We start from the raw sequence: 15,666 nt of genomic DNA, 5'->3' as shown, positions 1-15,666 counted from the left end.
CTATTTATCAAAATTGTCAAAAATAATTTATCAAAAATATATATTTTTTTGCATGAGTGTGTACATTGATGGACATTGTGCCATAGCACTGGTAATGATGCCCGTTAGAGTGTCCGACTATGTTGAAGGCCGCACTAAGATCTAAAAGAAACATAAAATAATATAAACATAATATAAATTGTTTCCTTGTTAATATTCTAATGTTTAGACATTTGTATTATGTTGCCAATGTGTGATAAATAGAAAAATTGTTTCATTGCTTATTTATTTGTTCAGCCAAATGAGAATATAAAGGTTGTACACTGAAATGAAATGAAGCCATCAAAGAACCCATCTATTAAACATTTGACAAAGTTACACACATAATAACATTCAGATAAATGCAATTATTTTGCCTAAAACCATTTGTGCACAAAACAGTATATGAATTGGTTGACAGATGGTTGGATAACTATGATTTAGTTTCTAAAGCAAAACTGAAAGGTTTTAAGGCAAATAGAAGTCATTTTGTCACCTCTGTCACTTCATTCTGGTTTTGGTTTTCAACAGTCTTAGCTGTAGAAAAAAACAAAAAACCACTGATTAAACGTATAAGTGTTAGAATGCTCCATTACTAAATTATAGCATTGGGGTTTTGCTCTTTGTGTCTAGAAAATTGTACAGATGTGGTACAGGAATACCTAGAGATCTTTCACACACAGATCTTTGGAATCATGAGCTTTGGTGACAGATTTTAGTCGGTGACCCTCAGAAAGTTAATATATGCAGTTAATAATCTCCTACTGCTATTTTACATTACTTTCTACTGTTGTTTAAATATATTAAGACAAATCCTCTTCGGACAGACTATTTCTATGTGTTTAGGCTTTTGTAATGTGCAATTTATAGAACCAAAGAGAAAGAGGTATTACCATGAGCGCTGTAGCATTTGACCCACAATATGATGGACACTAGCAGATATGGAGAGACTGCCAGTAGACTACTGATTCGATTGAGGACTGAGAATGGAGGTACTGAATGATACGGACCTGACAAAACATACATGCACACACAGAAAATATTTCATTGTAAATACGTCACCATTAAATGCCTTTATACCAGAGATGTCAGTTCAGCCACAGTTATAAACTCCCTGATTCCCCATTTAGGAAGAACATACACTATTATTTTATTCAAAACATCTAGAATGGGGAGCTGAGGTGCTAGACTGCTAGACAACAGCCAGCACTTCACTACACACACACACACACACACACACACACACACTTCTCTACCACACAAACACTGTACACACATCCTTTTATATTCACATACTGGTGTCAACAAAGGAAGTATGTACTTTTCTCCTCAGAGTGGCAGACAGGGCATAAACAGAGTTATCATGACATCAGGTCATATCTGTTCTAGTGCTCAGCACTGCAGCATCTAATCACTCTTTATATCTTGAAGTCAATATTATAATGCACTAGTCACGTGTTATAATTTTTTGTTATACAGTGAAGCAAACTTAGTTTAAACTCTATATAAACCTGTTAGTATGTAAATATTAATATGTGACAACAAAATAGGAATCAATGAAAATGAAAACGTTCCCCAAAATACTGACATTAAATATTCAGATTTCACTAATTTGAGTTTTCTTAGCTACAAACTCATAGCTCTGAATGTTCTGTTATCAAGTGAAACCTTCTAACAATAATAATAATAACAATTATTGTTATTCTAACAATAATAACCTTAATAATTAATTATGGTAATGTTGTCAGATCTGTAGGCAGTGCTCACACATAATAAACTGCACATTTCTACTGTAGTTATATACTTTTACTCACCAGTAATGTTTACCCAGAGTGCATCACTGTAGTGTGTGTAGTAGACTGGGTTTCCTCTGCCAGCTCTGCACCAGTACTGGCCTCCATCAGAGGGCGCCACTGAGCTGATGGTGTAGGAGCTTGTTGCCGTGTTGGTCTCATTGTCAGGGTTCTGTGTGTGTCTGAACCAGTAAAAGCTCCATCCAGCAGACTGCTCCAGCTTACAGTGCAGAGTCACTGGCTTTCCCACCAGTACAGCTCCTTTAAGGCTTGATGTGAGTTCAGGTCTTGGTTTTACTGTGACAGTACAATTATTAATTAGATTTTAGTGTGTCATTCCACAAGAGTGTAAAACATGAACGTCTCACTGTATGAATCACTTCATTAATCTATCCAGACATGTTGGTCATATTTTCCAATAATGTAACATAGGCAGTCATGACTGATGTAATGCACTTTTACATTACTTAACATAAGAGATTTGATAGGAGCAGTGAACTCTACCATCACCCTGTGTCAGTAGTATGTCCAGACAGTTACACTCTCTCCTCTTCATTCACAAGTGCGATGGTCTCTCTACTCAGAATTTGTGACCAATTAGGCTGCACAGACAGAACAGCTCAGGCTCCAGTGTAGAAATCACACAGCACTTATATTTATGGAATTTAGATGATGCTTTTTCCAAAGTGACTTACAATTATGACTGAGCACAACTTGAGAGTTAAGGGTCTTGCTCAGGGACCCAAAAGTGGCAATTTGACAGGGGTGGGACTTGAAACAGCAACCTTTCAATTATAAGTCAAGTAGCTTATTGTAGCTATTGTTAGCTATTGTAGCTATTGTTGTTTTAAACAACAACAATAGCTCCCCAGTACAGCCCTGTTCACTGTTTGAGCTGATTCACCTCAGCTAAAAACACTCAACAGTGCAGAAGCACTGCTGTGTTCAGATCATCAACCAATTCTAAAAATGATAGAATTCCTGTTACCAGGGGCAGTTTGACTCTTAGACACTAATAGTTCCTAATATTCCGTGATCAGGCATTTCCTTTTCCCCTTAACAGTTGAGTGAACTACATGGAGACTCACTGTGCACTGTGATGTTGACAGGATTACTGTTCCCTCCAGATTCAGACTGACACCAGTACACTGCAGAGTGGGATGTGTTTATTGTGCTGATGATGCACGTAGATCCTGTAACTGATCCCCAATCTGATGAACAATCTGACAGCCTCCCACTGTGTGTGTATCGTCTCAGTCTCCATCCAGCAGAGTCACTCTGTCCCTCACAGCTCAGTGAGAGAGAGTCACCACTAAAGTGTTGAGTTCTGCTGGGACTGATGATCAGAGAGGCTGGAGGAGACTCACCTTACAAACAGAAAATACATTTGTGATGTGTTAAGACTGTCTAATCATCATTCAAGCACATTATACATGAAAAGGACCAGTTTTATTATAATAAGTTCAATTTATATAGTGCCTTTCACAGGCACAAGGTCACTTAGTAGTTTTACATTACCTTTGTATAATGAATATGCACAGTTAGCAACAAGTTTTACATCTGTTAACAGACTTAACATCTTAATAACTACAGTATATATGTTCATAGTTTAAGTTGTAGTTATATATTAAGGTATATTATTCAGAAACTACTGTAAATTATTCAGTTTTATGTATGTGTGTGCATGTGTGCCCTGGTTTCTTTGTGTCTGTGTTACAGGTTCATGCCAGGTCTCGTATGTGATTTCCCTTTCACGCTTGAACCCAGTCCCATTGTTGCTTCTCTGTGCCAGGATCACCAACCTGCTGGCTCACCAGATAAAATGAGGAAGAGGCCGGTTGTGCTGGGAAAGAGACTTGTGTGGTGGTGTTGCTGTGCACGTTTTGCCTTTGAGTAACTTAGAGCTCGATGTATGACCTTGTATTCGCTCCCTGGCTCATGAGATAAAAGTTCTCCCTCTGAGAGTTGGCTGCTGTATACATATACATATTTATATCTACTCTGTTGTAAATATCTTTATAGGTGTGGATATTGTTAATAAGCCCAATTATATATAAGTGGTGGTGGCTCACTGTGTTTGAAAGAGGGGCTGCCAGTGTGTTTGGAGGAATGGGTTCTGTCTGGTTTTGGTGATAGGGAGCGAGTGTCTTCTTTTGGTGGAGTGTAGATAGCTGTCTTGTTCTCTTCTAGCAAGTTTTGTTTGTTTTGTTGGCTTTGGTCCGTCCTGTCATTGTTACACTGATCCCCTGTATGTTTGTATGTTTATTCTGACACTTTATAAAACACTTGTTATTCACCACATTGACTTTGTCTGTTTGGTTTGTCATTCCACTCACCAGTCGCGCTCTGTTATCACATCATGGTTTGATGTTACAGACTCACATTCCTAGACTGAGTCATAACACAGTAATTAGGTTAAAACTATGTAAAAAAAAAAAAAAAAGGCGCCTTGGAGTGTATGGGATTAACATCAACCATTTAATAAGTTACATGCAAAAACCCAAAACAGCAGTCCTCAGTGTTCCACCTCCCCTGAATATCTGCACCTTCTGATGGATTATCTGATAAATTATCTGATAGATTATCTGATAGATTACATCCTAATCAGGCAGTGCTCTGAAGCAGCATGGCCATTTTCCTGTGTGTGTAGTCTCGCACTTCTACCTGTAGTCCACTTGTGGCCTCTCACTGTTTATAAACTGTGTCTAGTTACTTGTTGCTGTTTCATTTCTTTATTTCAAGATGTGTTTTGTTTTCTGTTCCCACATTTTACGTTAAACATCACTCTGTGCACTAGTCTCCTGTATCCACCATTATTATTACAGGCCCCAACAAACACTGCTGTCGTATTTCCTCACCAGTGATCCATAGTGGCTGTAGGTTGCTGTACCGCTTCTGATAGGCTGGTTGTTCTCTCTTTGCACTGCACACATAAACTCCTGTGTGATGAAGAGCAGCAGGACCGAGAGTGTAGGAGCCTCCAGCTCCTCTGCTGCTGTCTGATAGGAGCTCTACAGAATACCTCACAATGCCATACATGTTTCTTATTGGAGTTAATCCTTTTCTGTAGGGAACAACTCTGTACCAGCTGAATGTCCAGCCTGTAGAGAAGTTTCTGACCTCACAGTTTAGAGTCATTGAGACCCCTTCAGTCAGCCAGCTCTGTGAAGACACACTCACTACTACCTTAAGTCTCTCTGTAACACAGCAAACACAAAATGCAGTCTGAAAATTTACACAGACACAATATCAACCTTGCCATTAATACATAAAGCCATAATTTAATGTCTCAATACAAACACAGAAACCTGAAACAGTCAATATAACAATCACTGAGCTCTTTTTTTACATAATAAAGTAAACAATAGATGTCTATAAATGGCTCATATAAATTCCACTTGCAGTGCATTATTGCAGTAGTAAAAATAGAACACTCTAAATGAGTAATATAATCACAATACTAATTTCAAGTACTATAATTGTGACGGATGAGGGTTAACCCCTTTACGAATTGGCAGTTTTAAGCTCATTTTTGAATGATTTGTACTTGTTCACTTTAACATTAGGTATCTGAAATTGTACACATAGCACAATGATCATTCAGGATTCAAATTGAAGCAGACACTTGGGAGAAGACATCCATTCACATCCAGGCTTATTTGTCATTTAGGTTCCATTTGAGCTCATGTAATACAGAAGAAAATGTCAAAAAAAAATTTTTTTTTGGTGTATAATGTGTCTATTGATGCTGGAGATTGATTTTCACTCATACTCTGCATTCTCTGATTCACCAGGGTCTTGTGTAATAAATTGAACAGTTTTGAGCATATACATGAAATGACCAAATATCTACACAATGTTTTCTACTAGGTGTCCTACACTTCTCCAAAGGGTCCAAAAATCTCTCCAACATAAACAAAGTTATTAATCACTAAATATCAACTTTGCATGTTTCTTTTTGCCAAAACATAACAGTAAGTTACTTTAGTAAGTTCCACAACAATATTGGCTTCATAGCATCATTGTTGACATCATTATGGGAAATACTGTACTAGCTGCTACTACTATACTAGCTAATACTGTAAATGCTGGGGAAAATACTGTAAATGCTGTAATACTGTAAAGAAATAGTATACATTATCATTTATACTTATGATTTGTAGCAGGATTACTAATTTTTCCAGTAGTAAATGGAAACATCTAATGATTTGATATGCAAACATCGAAGCTATTCTATGCTAGCAGCTAAGCTAATCGATGCTAGCGGTCAAGCTAGTCCATGCTAGCAGCAATCAAACAATTCCACATAAACCTCAGCTAAAATAAGCCTCTTGCTTTCCATTATCTCCAAACATATTGGCAAAATCATCAAATCAATCTTATGGTTTCACCAAACAGCGCCAAACCAATGCGCTATGCTATCTGCTAACAACACTGAAGCACTGACAGTATACGGTGTACATACCTTTAAACATTAAAGGGATGACTAAACAAGGCAAGCGAGGGGGTCTACGTTTTCATCTAAGCCTCCTCTATTTGATGAAACTGCTGCCAATCAAGCATCTTGCCCTGGAAACTCTTGCAAACACCTGGAATTAAGTGTTAGTCACCCTCCCTCCCCTTCTCCTTTCACACATAGGTGTGAATTGCTGTCACTCCAAAACAATGGCGCTGCAACAGCCAATAAAAATCAATATAAAACAGAAAAGGGGGGGGGGGTCTAATGCTCTATTCAGTAACAGTTTTACGTCAGTAGCGTGCTTTTTCAGTTAACCAAAGGCTTGCGTAGTTTGGGTATTTTACGAACCGAACCGGAACAAAAACGTCGCTTTTACGCACAGAAGTGAGCACGCAGTTAAGGACTGTTCCAGCATGGATCACATCAGCTAAAGATGCACTTTCAGCGCACGCTACCCTCATCAGTTCTTCAAAGTGATCTAAAACCTCAACTGTCAGTGTACCTGAAAGGCTGTGCTCATAGACACTGAGAGATTGAGTTTGCTCCAGAAGGCTTTGCATCATGTAGAAAGCGCGGCCACATTTAACTTGTACATCTTGATGAAGGTGCTTGGCTGGCATTTTCATATCAATCTGGATATCTTCCAGATGTACATAGGCCTGTGATGAATGTTTAAAATGCCGTATAATCTTCCTTGTGTTTGCCAGTGTGTCTGTGATGCTATGCTGGGAAAACAGACCCTGATGTACAACAAACTGAAGTGCATACGCGATGCAGCCCACGCTTTGTACCCCCAGATCATCCATTGCTTTTTGCATATTTTTTGCATTGTCCTGCAAAATGACATGGACCCTTTGCTTGTCTATTTCCCAAGTGTTCAACCTCTCGACTGCTTGTTTTACATGATCTGCTGTATGAGACCCACAATACCACATACTTTAAATCAAAAGTGAAGTAAATCCACCATGCCATGAGGCAATGAAGTAATGACATCGGGGAAATATCACAAATTGAAATATCTGTAGTAAAGTCAATAGTAGTCACATCTGATAAAAGACTTCATAGCTTCTCACAAACCTTGTTGTAAAGCTCCGGTAGGGCCATATCTGAAATGTAGTGCCGAGAGGGTAGGACATACCATGGCTTCAAAAGACTACAAAAACCTGTATTTTCTACCACAGCAATAGGCTGGTCATCCAATGAATTTAATTTTTAAATTCATTTTGGCCATGTTGCTGTCTTGAGAAAATGTCTCTCTTCTTTTAAAAGTTTCCTCTAGTGTGTGTTGCTTCGGTCGAGCCTTTTCCTGGGTAACCTGAGTAAACTCATTGTATTCTGCTGAGTGTTTATTTTTTAGGTGCCATATCAAATTTGTAGTATTGAGCATAACTCTACCTCATGACATACCACCTCACGAAATGCTTGCATTGCAGACATTACACATGGCTGCTGGACTGCATTCCTTCTCCAATATAAAATATTTCCACAAGGCAGACAATTTAGCTGGTTCAGCTCACCGTTTACAACACCTGTATGATTGCTGACAAATTATTTGTCTTAGGTTCGTGCTCAATAAAGCCGATACCGATCAGTTAAAAAATGCCTTGATTTGTCCCAATACTGATCTTTGGATTGGGACATCCTTACTTTTCATACCCAACATCTGTTGATATTAACTAGCTTACACTTGTTGCTAGCTGATGGGCTTGGCAACAGTGGAAAAATGCTTTTACAACTTGTTATACCAGGAGTGTCAGTATTTGTGGAGGACACAAATATGTTTTTATGTTTTTAAAATGTTTTCTGACTATGGTCTAAGTGGAGCTTGGAATCCATGCTCGGCTGTGAATTATACGATTTCAATACACCCCACATAGACAGCATCCTCTCCTCCAATTCAGCACAGATGTGTTAAAATTGTATAATCCACAGATTAAAACTTGCATAGATAACAAAAAGAATGAACATGTAGAAATTACCTTGAGCAGGCCAAGCTTGAAGTAAAATCAGCACTGTAAAGGTAAGAGGAAAAGAGAACATCAAACACTACAGTTAATTTAATAAAACACTCAGTATAAATAATTTAGCTGACACTTTTATCCAAAGTGACATACAATTATGACTGAATACAATTGAAGCAGTTGAGGATTAAGGGCCTTGTTCAGGGACCCAACAGTGGCAACTTGGCAGTGGTGGGGCTTCAACTGGCAACCTTCTGCTTATTTACAAACTGAAAAAAGGAGCATTTTCTGTTCTTTGATACATTTGCTGAATTGGCTCCATTTGCATGGACGCAAGTATAGAAATAAGGCAAAGTAAGGTGGCCGTGAAAACCCAATGCACTGAAAAAAAAAGCACTGCAATTACACAAAGCATATTCACCAAAATAAAAAACACGTGCGCTATATTTCCAAAACATGGTGCAAATTCAAAAAATGCATGCAACTTCAGAAATGCTGCAAATCCAGCCACAATACAAAGGAAGTGCTTCCGGAGGACAGGCAGAGTAGATGGACTCGTTTGAGACCAGTGGTAACAGTAACTGATGGAAAATAATTACAGGCCTATTTGTTATATTGATCAGGCTGATACAGAACGACCAATCTATTCATGCTCTGCATTCTTGCATATTTACTGTTGCTAGGTTGTACAGAACGCAGCTTTGAAGAACACTGATAAAAAAGCCCATTTAACATGACAAAGTGTTTGACTTGTTAACAACTAGTGAGCTAGTTAGCCAGTGAGCTAGTTAGCCACATCCAGAGTATGTTACTAATTTATAACATAGGCTATGCTTTCGTTCAATTTTGCTCAATTTGCAAATAAGCATTAAAAATAAATAAATCTGTGACCAATATAGCCACCCTTATTTTCAATAACAGTCATAAGCCTTCCATTCATGAAGTCTGAGTTTCGTAATCTGCTGATCATCTTTTTGTGCAGCAGCACCCACAGCCTCCCAGATATTGTTCAGAGAGCTGTACTGTTTTCCTTCACTATAAATGTCCCGTCTAAAAAGAGCCCACAAGTTCTCAATAGGGTTTAGGTCAGGTGAGAAAGGGGGCCATGTCGTTATTCTTTCATCTTTAAGGCCTTTACAGACTAGCCACACAGTGGAGTAATTTGATGCATGCTTTGGAGCAATGGCAGTAAGTTTTAAGAGTTGATCTTGAGTCCATCTTCAACCCAAAAAAGGTCCAACTCACCTTTAATAATATCAGCTCATATCAGTACCTTTTAAGAAGAGCCCACAAGTTCTCAATAGGGTTTAGGTCAGGTGAGGAAGGGAGCCATGTCATTATTCTTTCATCTTTAAGGCCTTTAGAGGCTAGCCACGCAGTAGAGTACTTTGATGCATGCGATGGAGCATTGTCCTTGGCAGTAGGTGTGAGAGTTGATTTTGAGTCCATCTTCAACCCGAAAAGGTCCAACTAGCTCATGTTTAATAATACCAGCCCATAGCAGTACCCCACCTCCACCTTGCTGGTGTTTGAGTCGAAGTGGAGCTCTGTGCCCATTACTGATCCAGCCACATGCCCATCCATCTGGTCTGTCAAGAGTCTTCTTGACTTTCATCTCATCAATCCATAAACCTTTGGAAAATCTGTCTTCAGATATTTCTTGGCCCAGTCTTGTGTCTGGTTCAATTGTGGTCGGGTTTCAGCCTCCCTTACCTTGGGCATGCCCCCGAGTACTGAATGCCTTTTACTTTTGGGCATATGTTTCTTGCAACCTTGATGACTATTTGCAACAAAATGTTTGATGGTTCTATGGTCACACCCCTATAATAGAGTGCTGCATCATTTTTGACTTTTCAGAGTCTGTTAAATCTCTTTTTTTTGGCCCATTTTGCCTGAGGAAAAGAAGCTGCCTAATAATTATGCACACCTTGGTATAGGGTGTTGATCTCCTTAGGCCACACCCTCCCTCATTACCCAAATACACATCACCTGATGTGATTAAATCCAATAAGCATTCAAGTTTATACTGCTTGGAGTTGGCAAATATGCATAAATATTATGACATGGTCAAAATACATGCTTGTCTAATAATTGTGCACACAGTGTATGTGACAGACTGGTGTGCATCCAGCAATACAGAAAATGATTGACTGAGGCAGTGCAAACTGACTTTTGAAAAGGCCCAGCAGCAATGTAACATTTATGCTGATTTATTAATTATGTGAATTCAATTATGAGTGAATATTATTTAATTTTGTTTTTCCTTATAATTAAATCATTTAGTTAAGCTCTGTGTCTTTGACTAAACATATTTGCACAGTTGCATGTGTTCAGACCTCACTTCTTGCAGGAAGCAGATAGTGCTTAATGTTCCCCACACTGTATATCTCGTTTGTGTTAAACCGTTTTACTTTCATGTGCTAGCCTAGCTTTTAGCATATTCTCCTCTGATAATACCAGGTTTCATGTTATTTCCTTTGTGTATTAGTCCTTGAGTTTCCATATATTTGTATATGGTAGTTTGGGAATTTAAGTCAGTAGTCTTATCAATGTTAGTCATGGCCTCGACATACCTTTGTTGTACCTGGCCAAGTCACTGAGTCTGCTCTGGTGACGTGCAGCTAGATGGTGCCAAAGTACTGGTTAAATTGATCTTTCTATGGTATTTGCAACTGATTATGTGTAAAAGGTTTTTTTTTGTTTGTTGTGCATGCTGTAATTTACAAACATTGATATTTAAAGTAATACATGTATTTGCGTTTTAGACATTACAGCCTTACATAATATTGGGTAAACTGCTCTCTACTTCACAATTGTAGCATCAATTTTCATGCCTGTTATTACACTTTTGAACTTTCAAGGCCTCAAAAGGCATTCTGGCCGACACACCAGTTTGAACACAGTTTAAAGCCAACCAGTGCCAGTCATCCCAGTTACTAACAGTGTGTTAGAATTCCCTACAATGCAACTCAATTTTCTGTAAACAGTCTATCCTTCAATCAGCAGTACTAAAACTTTATTTGCTCACAAGTTATGCTGTCATATGCTGTTTGTTTTTTTAGATAGGTGCAAGGCTACATCAAATGGTCTGGAGTTGTTGAGAGACGATTGTCTCAGTTTAGATACCTGATATAATATCACATCTGAACATATTGTATCTGCGATATCATTTAGAGCCCTGAGGAAGAACATCCAGACACAGGTGAGGTAGACGGTGGGACCAAGGGACAGGGTTAAGGACAATAAGGAATTTTTCCTTACACAGTGGTCTCCACTACATTTCCCAAAACACAATATAGTCATATACATGGAGCCAGAGAATCTCAACAGCTCAGTTATTTAGGATCTTCTCCCTATCTGGGAATAAAGCTTTGCGATGTGGTAAGTAAATAAACCACAATAAATGTGAACGTTTTTACAAAGAGCAGCAATGTCACTGTGATTGTGAGGCATGGCAGGATGCAGAAATGAGCCGATGTTTCACAAACAGGCGTTCACTGCACATGGAACAATATGAAACCATGAAGAACAATAACAACACTCAGAATGTAACAGGCAGTCTAACACACAACAAAGTAGCTGATACACAGCATACATAGGGTCAAACACCAACAGACTAACAACTAAACAGGACTTTATATATACGCGGTAACAACGCAGATAACGAGGTCACAAAGACAAAGACAAAGACACACACACACACACACACAGGGACGAGTCTAGGATGAAAGGGCCGTGCCATGACGGTCACACTGCAGGGGCAGATCTGTGGGGCAGCTGTGGGGCAGCTGCTGCCACCACAATATGACACAAGATTATTACATACTGCCAAAACCCCCGAAATGAAGGAGAGAAGGAAACACTAAAGTCTAAGAATAATAGTCCAGTAGTACTTGTAATAAGATTTATTACAGGCAGTAATGCAAAAGAGATGTAATTTATTACTTCTGCTGAGCAATTGCCATTATAGATGTCCAACTTTAGCTAACCCTAACAAAAACATTGGTTTCCTTGTCACTTATACCAGCATTCTGATCTGCCTGTTAGACATTCATTCCCATTAAAAAGGAACATCATCAAAGGATATTTTTCCAGCCTATATACATAACAACTTTGTTAATATAGTGAATGGTAGGAAGCTATCTTATATTATCAGAGAAAACGCATTCATTCTATTAATGCTATTAATTCGTGGTACTATCACATAAAATGAGGAAACGTTTTCACATTACTGCATACCAGCACTGATATGGAACTGAAGCTCTGATACTCCCCTCATCTCATCTCCCCTCTAATACTCTGATACTCTAATACCCTCTAATACTCATCGCTCAGGATCCTCAGACTGCATATTAACAACTTCATACAGCACCACTCACTCTAAGAAGACATAAAGAGAACATTTACTCACTGAGTATCACAGGGAGTGGACTAAGATCCATGTTGTCGCAATAATGACTGACTGACTGACTGACAAACTGGCTGTGCTTAAAGTTTAGGACTTCCTGGCAGCTTACCATTAAAGCACACCTTGGAGCATGAGAGAGAGAGAGAGAGAGAGAGAGAGAGAGAGAGAGAGAGAGAGAGAGAGACAGAGAGAGAGAGAGAGAGAGAGAGAGAGAGAGACTTACCCATTTTATATTACATACCTCTTTCTGTGGTATGTATTTAGCACACAATGAGGCCAACCCCTCACCACAGTTATCTCTTTATCTCAGACACAAAAACACTCACATGCAAACTCACATCCAGTTTCAGAGTACAATGAATAACTTCAGATATTCATTCTAAAATGTTTTCCTTTTGTAGAACAATGAGTCCAACTCATCACCAAACCTAAGGTTAACTCACACTGATTAAAAACTGAAAATTTGATTTATAGACCCAAATATGCATTGGAAGTACATATTAGTATGAAGAGATTTGTGTGTATGTGGGAGAGTGCATATGAGTATCATGAACAGGAAACTGAGGTCAGGTCACTATCACTTCTAAAGATACAGTTATCACCTTCCCACCACTTCTTCCACATCCTACACAGCTGAACTCACATAGCTGTAGTAGAAAAGAGACCAGATCACAACTGTCAACTTGTCTCTATTCTAAAGCCTCTGTTTTTGTTATTTAGAGTATGTGTGTGTGTGTGTGTGTGTCCAGGGAATGGGTGAGACTGCTAAAAATCTATTGCTTCTTCAGAGTGATGGTTGGTTTTATGCATTAGAGGGCCCATTTATTCCTGCACTGACTGTGTTGAGATGCCTCTTGTGGCACTCAGTGGTACTGCATGTTACAACCTCCTGTTTGCCCTTCTCGGGAGTTCAGCACTGACTTCAGTACTCAGTACAGTTTCACTGTACAACTCAGATGAAAACAGAAAAGCAGGGCTCTAAATATCTGTTTAAACTTGGAGTCTATTTGAACCACTCACACAGTGTTTCACTGGGTGTTGTAAGAGCAAAGAGGAAGAAAAGAAACAGGTGTGTGAAAGTGTTACCCAACAGCAACCCCAGTAGCCATGAACTTCACAAACAAAACAATACAAAATGAAACCAAAGAAAAACGGGGGATTCACAATAGCCGAGGCATGAAAACGAACAGCATCTTTGGATGGAACAGACCAAGTGTCACGGTAGGCCGGGCTGCCAGCAGGAAGGAAACGCCCACTCGCGATAGGGATCACCCCACTTACCAACCTCGCTCCCAATCCCCAGAGTACTGATTGTGCGCACCTGTCCCCACTAATTATATGACTATTTAAACCCACAGGTACACGAGGACAGCGCTGCACATTAGCGGACGATCCCTCAGCGGTGCTGTTGAACGTCGCTGCGCTGCCTACGAACCAAAGATTACCTTTTGTGTTTTGCTTAACTAGTGCTTCTATTTCATTATTATCTGTGGATAATAAAGAGCATTTCCCCGCAACCTTAAAAGTGTAGTTGTGTCACGATCAGTGCCTCCCAGCTCCCGTGTTCCGTGTTTTCCCTGTCTTGTGTATTTTAGTTCCGTTCCGTAGTTTTGTTTTTTCCACCCCTCATTTGATTTTCCACACCTGTCCGTTGTTTCTAGCTTGTTAAGTTCATGTATTTAAACCGTGACTTGCTACCTTTTTCTTGGCTGTTCATTGTTTGTTTGTACTGAGGTTCATTAGTATTTTTTTGTTTGTTCATTGAACATTTGGTTTAATGTTTTTGTATTTGTAAGTGTGTACTGCCTAGTCTGTCTGTTTTTCCTAGCCTTTGTGTTTCTAAGCCTCTGACTTCTTCCTAGCCTTTGTTGTAGCCTGCGTCCCCTGTTTGCCTTCGTGTGTTTTGTTTGTTTGATCATGTATCCTCGTACTCTCCGTGTTGGCTCTATGACCCTGGACTAATCTGACGACTACGACTCTGGATTTGCTTGTAATAAATCTCGCTCTTCTCGGCTTGTGTCCGCCTCCTCACCGTTATAAGGTGTTGGAATGTCCCACTATAATTACAAATCCTCCTAGTGATGCGAAGGCATTATTGCATCTGGGTTTTGCTGCTTGTGTCTTTGAGATTCACATTGTACAGATGTGGTGAGAGAAGTTTCAAGCACAGATCTTTGGAAACAACATGAGCTTTGCTGACAGATGTTGATCAGTGATCCTCAGAGAGTTACTACAACAAGCTTATGAAGTCCTACTATTATTATGAAATCCTACCGTTATTACTGTTATATTACTTTCTACTGCTGTCTACGTGTAAATCCAAATCCACTGACACACTATTTCTAGATATCGGTGTTTTTATTCTAGTAATGTGTAATGTGTAGAGGCAAAGAGGAATAGTTGTTACAGTGAGCTCTGTAGCATTAAACTCCCAGTATGATATACACTAGCTGATATGGAGAGACTGCCAGTAGACTACTAAGTAGCCTGAGAACTGAGAATTGTGTTTCTGAACAACACACACACCATGTAACATATGTGTTGTGTTTAATGTAGTGATGCAAGTAAACTAGTTCAAACAAGAACACGATATTCTGTACTTATACATTTACAGCGTGTCTACATCAAAGCTCTTCAAAAATACTGAAGTCCTTTTTCTCTTCACTTTGAGTGTCAGGTTGCAGTGAGCGGCGAAATACCGTAGCACTACACATATAGGCACATTCGGAATCGCTAAAGTGCAGATACCTTGATCAAAAGATCGGAGGCGCTATAGACACTGTTAGCCTAAGTGTAATATGCCTACCGCATATATTACGGTAATCCGTTTGCGAAATGATGTAGGGAGGGAAAGATTCCGTACTTTTAATACAGATGTTGAAAATCTAAAAGAAATGTGCACTTCAGCTTAATACCTTACTGAGGTCTAATGCATCCAAAGAAAATGTGGTAAAACATATGTAGAAGAGAAAGGTATTTTCTTTTTTTGGAAAATCAAATCTTCCATGTTAAAATCTATTTCTTTTC

The 15,666-nt window shown here is 39.1% G+C and overlaps 1 long non-coding RNA gene across 1 annotated transcript; it reads right to left on the bottom strand.

Moving 5' to 3' along the window:
* Positions 1-4,916: 4,916 nt before the first annotated feature.
* LOC118240586 (uncharacterized) lies at positions 4,917-12,725 on the bottom strand. Its single transcript, XR_004775499.2, has 3 exons — positions 12,643-12,725; positions 8,250-8,282; positions 4,917-5,008 (listed from the first exon to the last, which is right to left on the bottom strand). It is a non-coding gene; the product is annotated as an uncharacterized LOC118240586 (long non-coding RNA).
* Between the last annotated feature and the right edge of the window lie 2,941 nt (positions 12,726-15,666).

The sequence above is a fragment of the Electrophorus electricus genome, chromosome 21 (assembly GCF_041902795.1).
Source record: "Electrophorus electricus isolate QZ-2024a chromosome 21, ASM4190279v1, whole genome shotgun sequence".
In the NCBI taxonomy this organism is placed as follows: domain Eukaryota; kingdom Metazoa; phylum Chordata; class Actinopteri; order Gymnotiformes; family Gymnotidae; genus Electrophorus; species Electrophorus electricus.
Note: the sequence above shows the minus strand (reverse complement) of the source record. Positions and strands in the feature narration are given on the sequence as shown.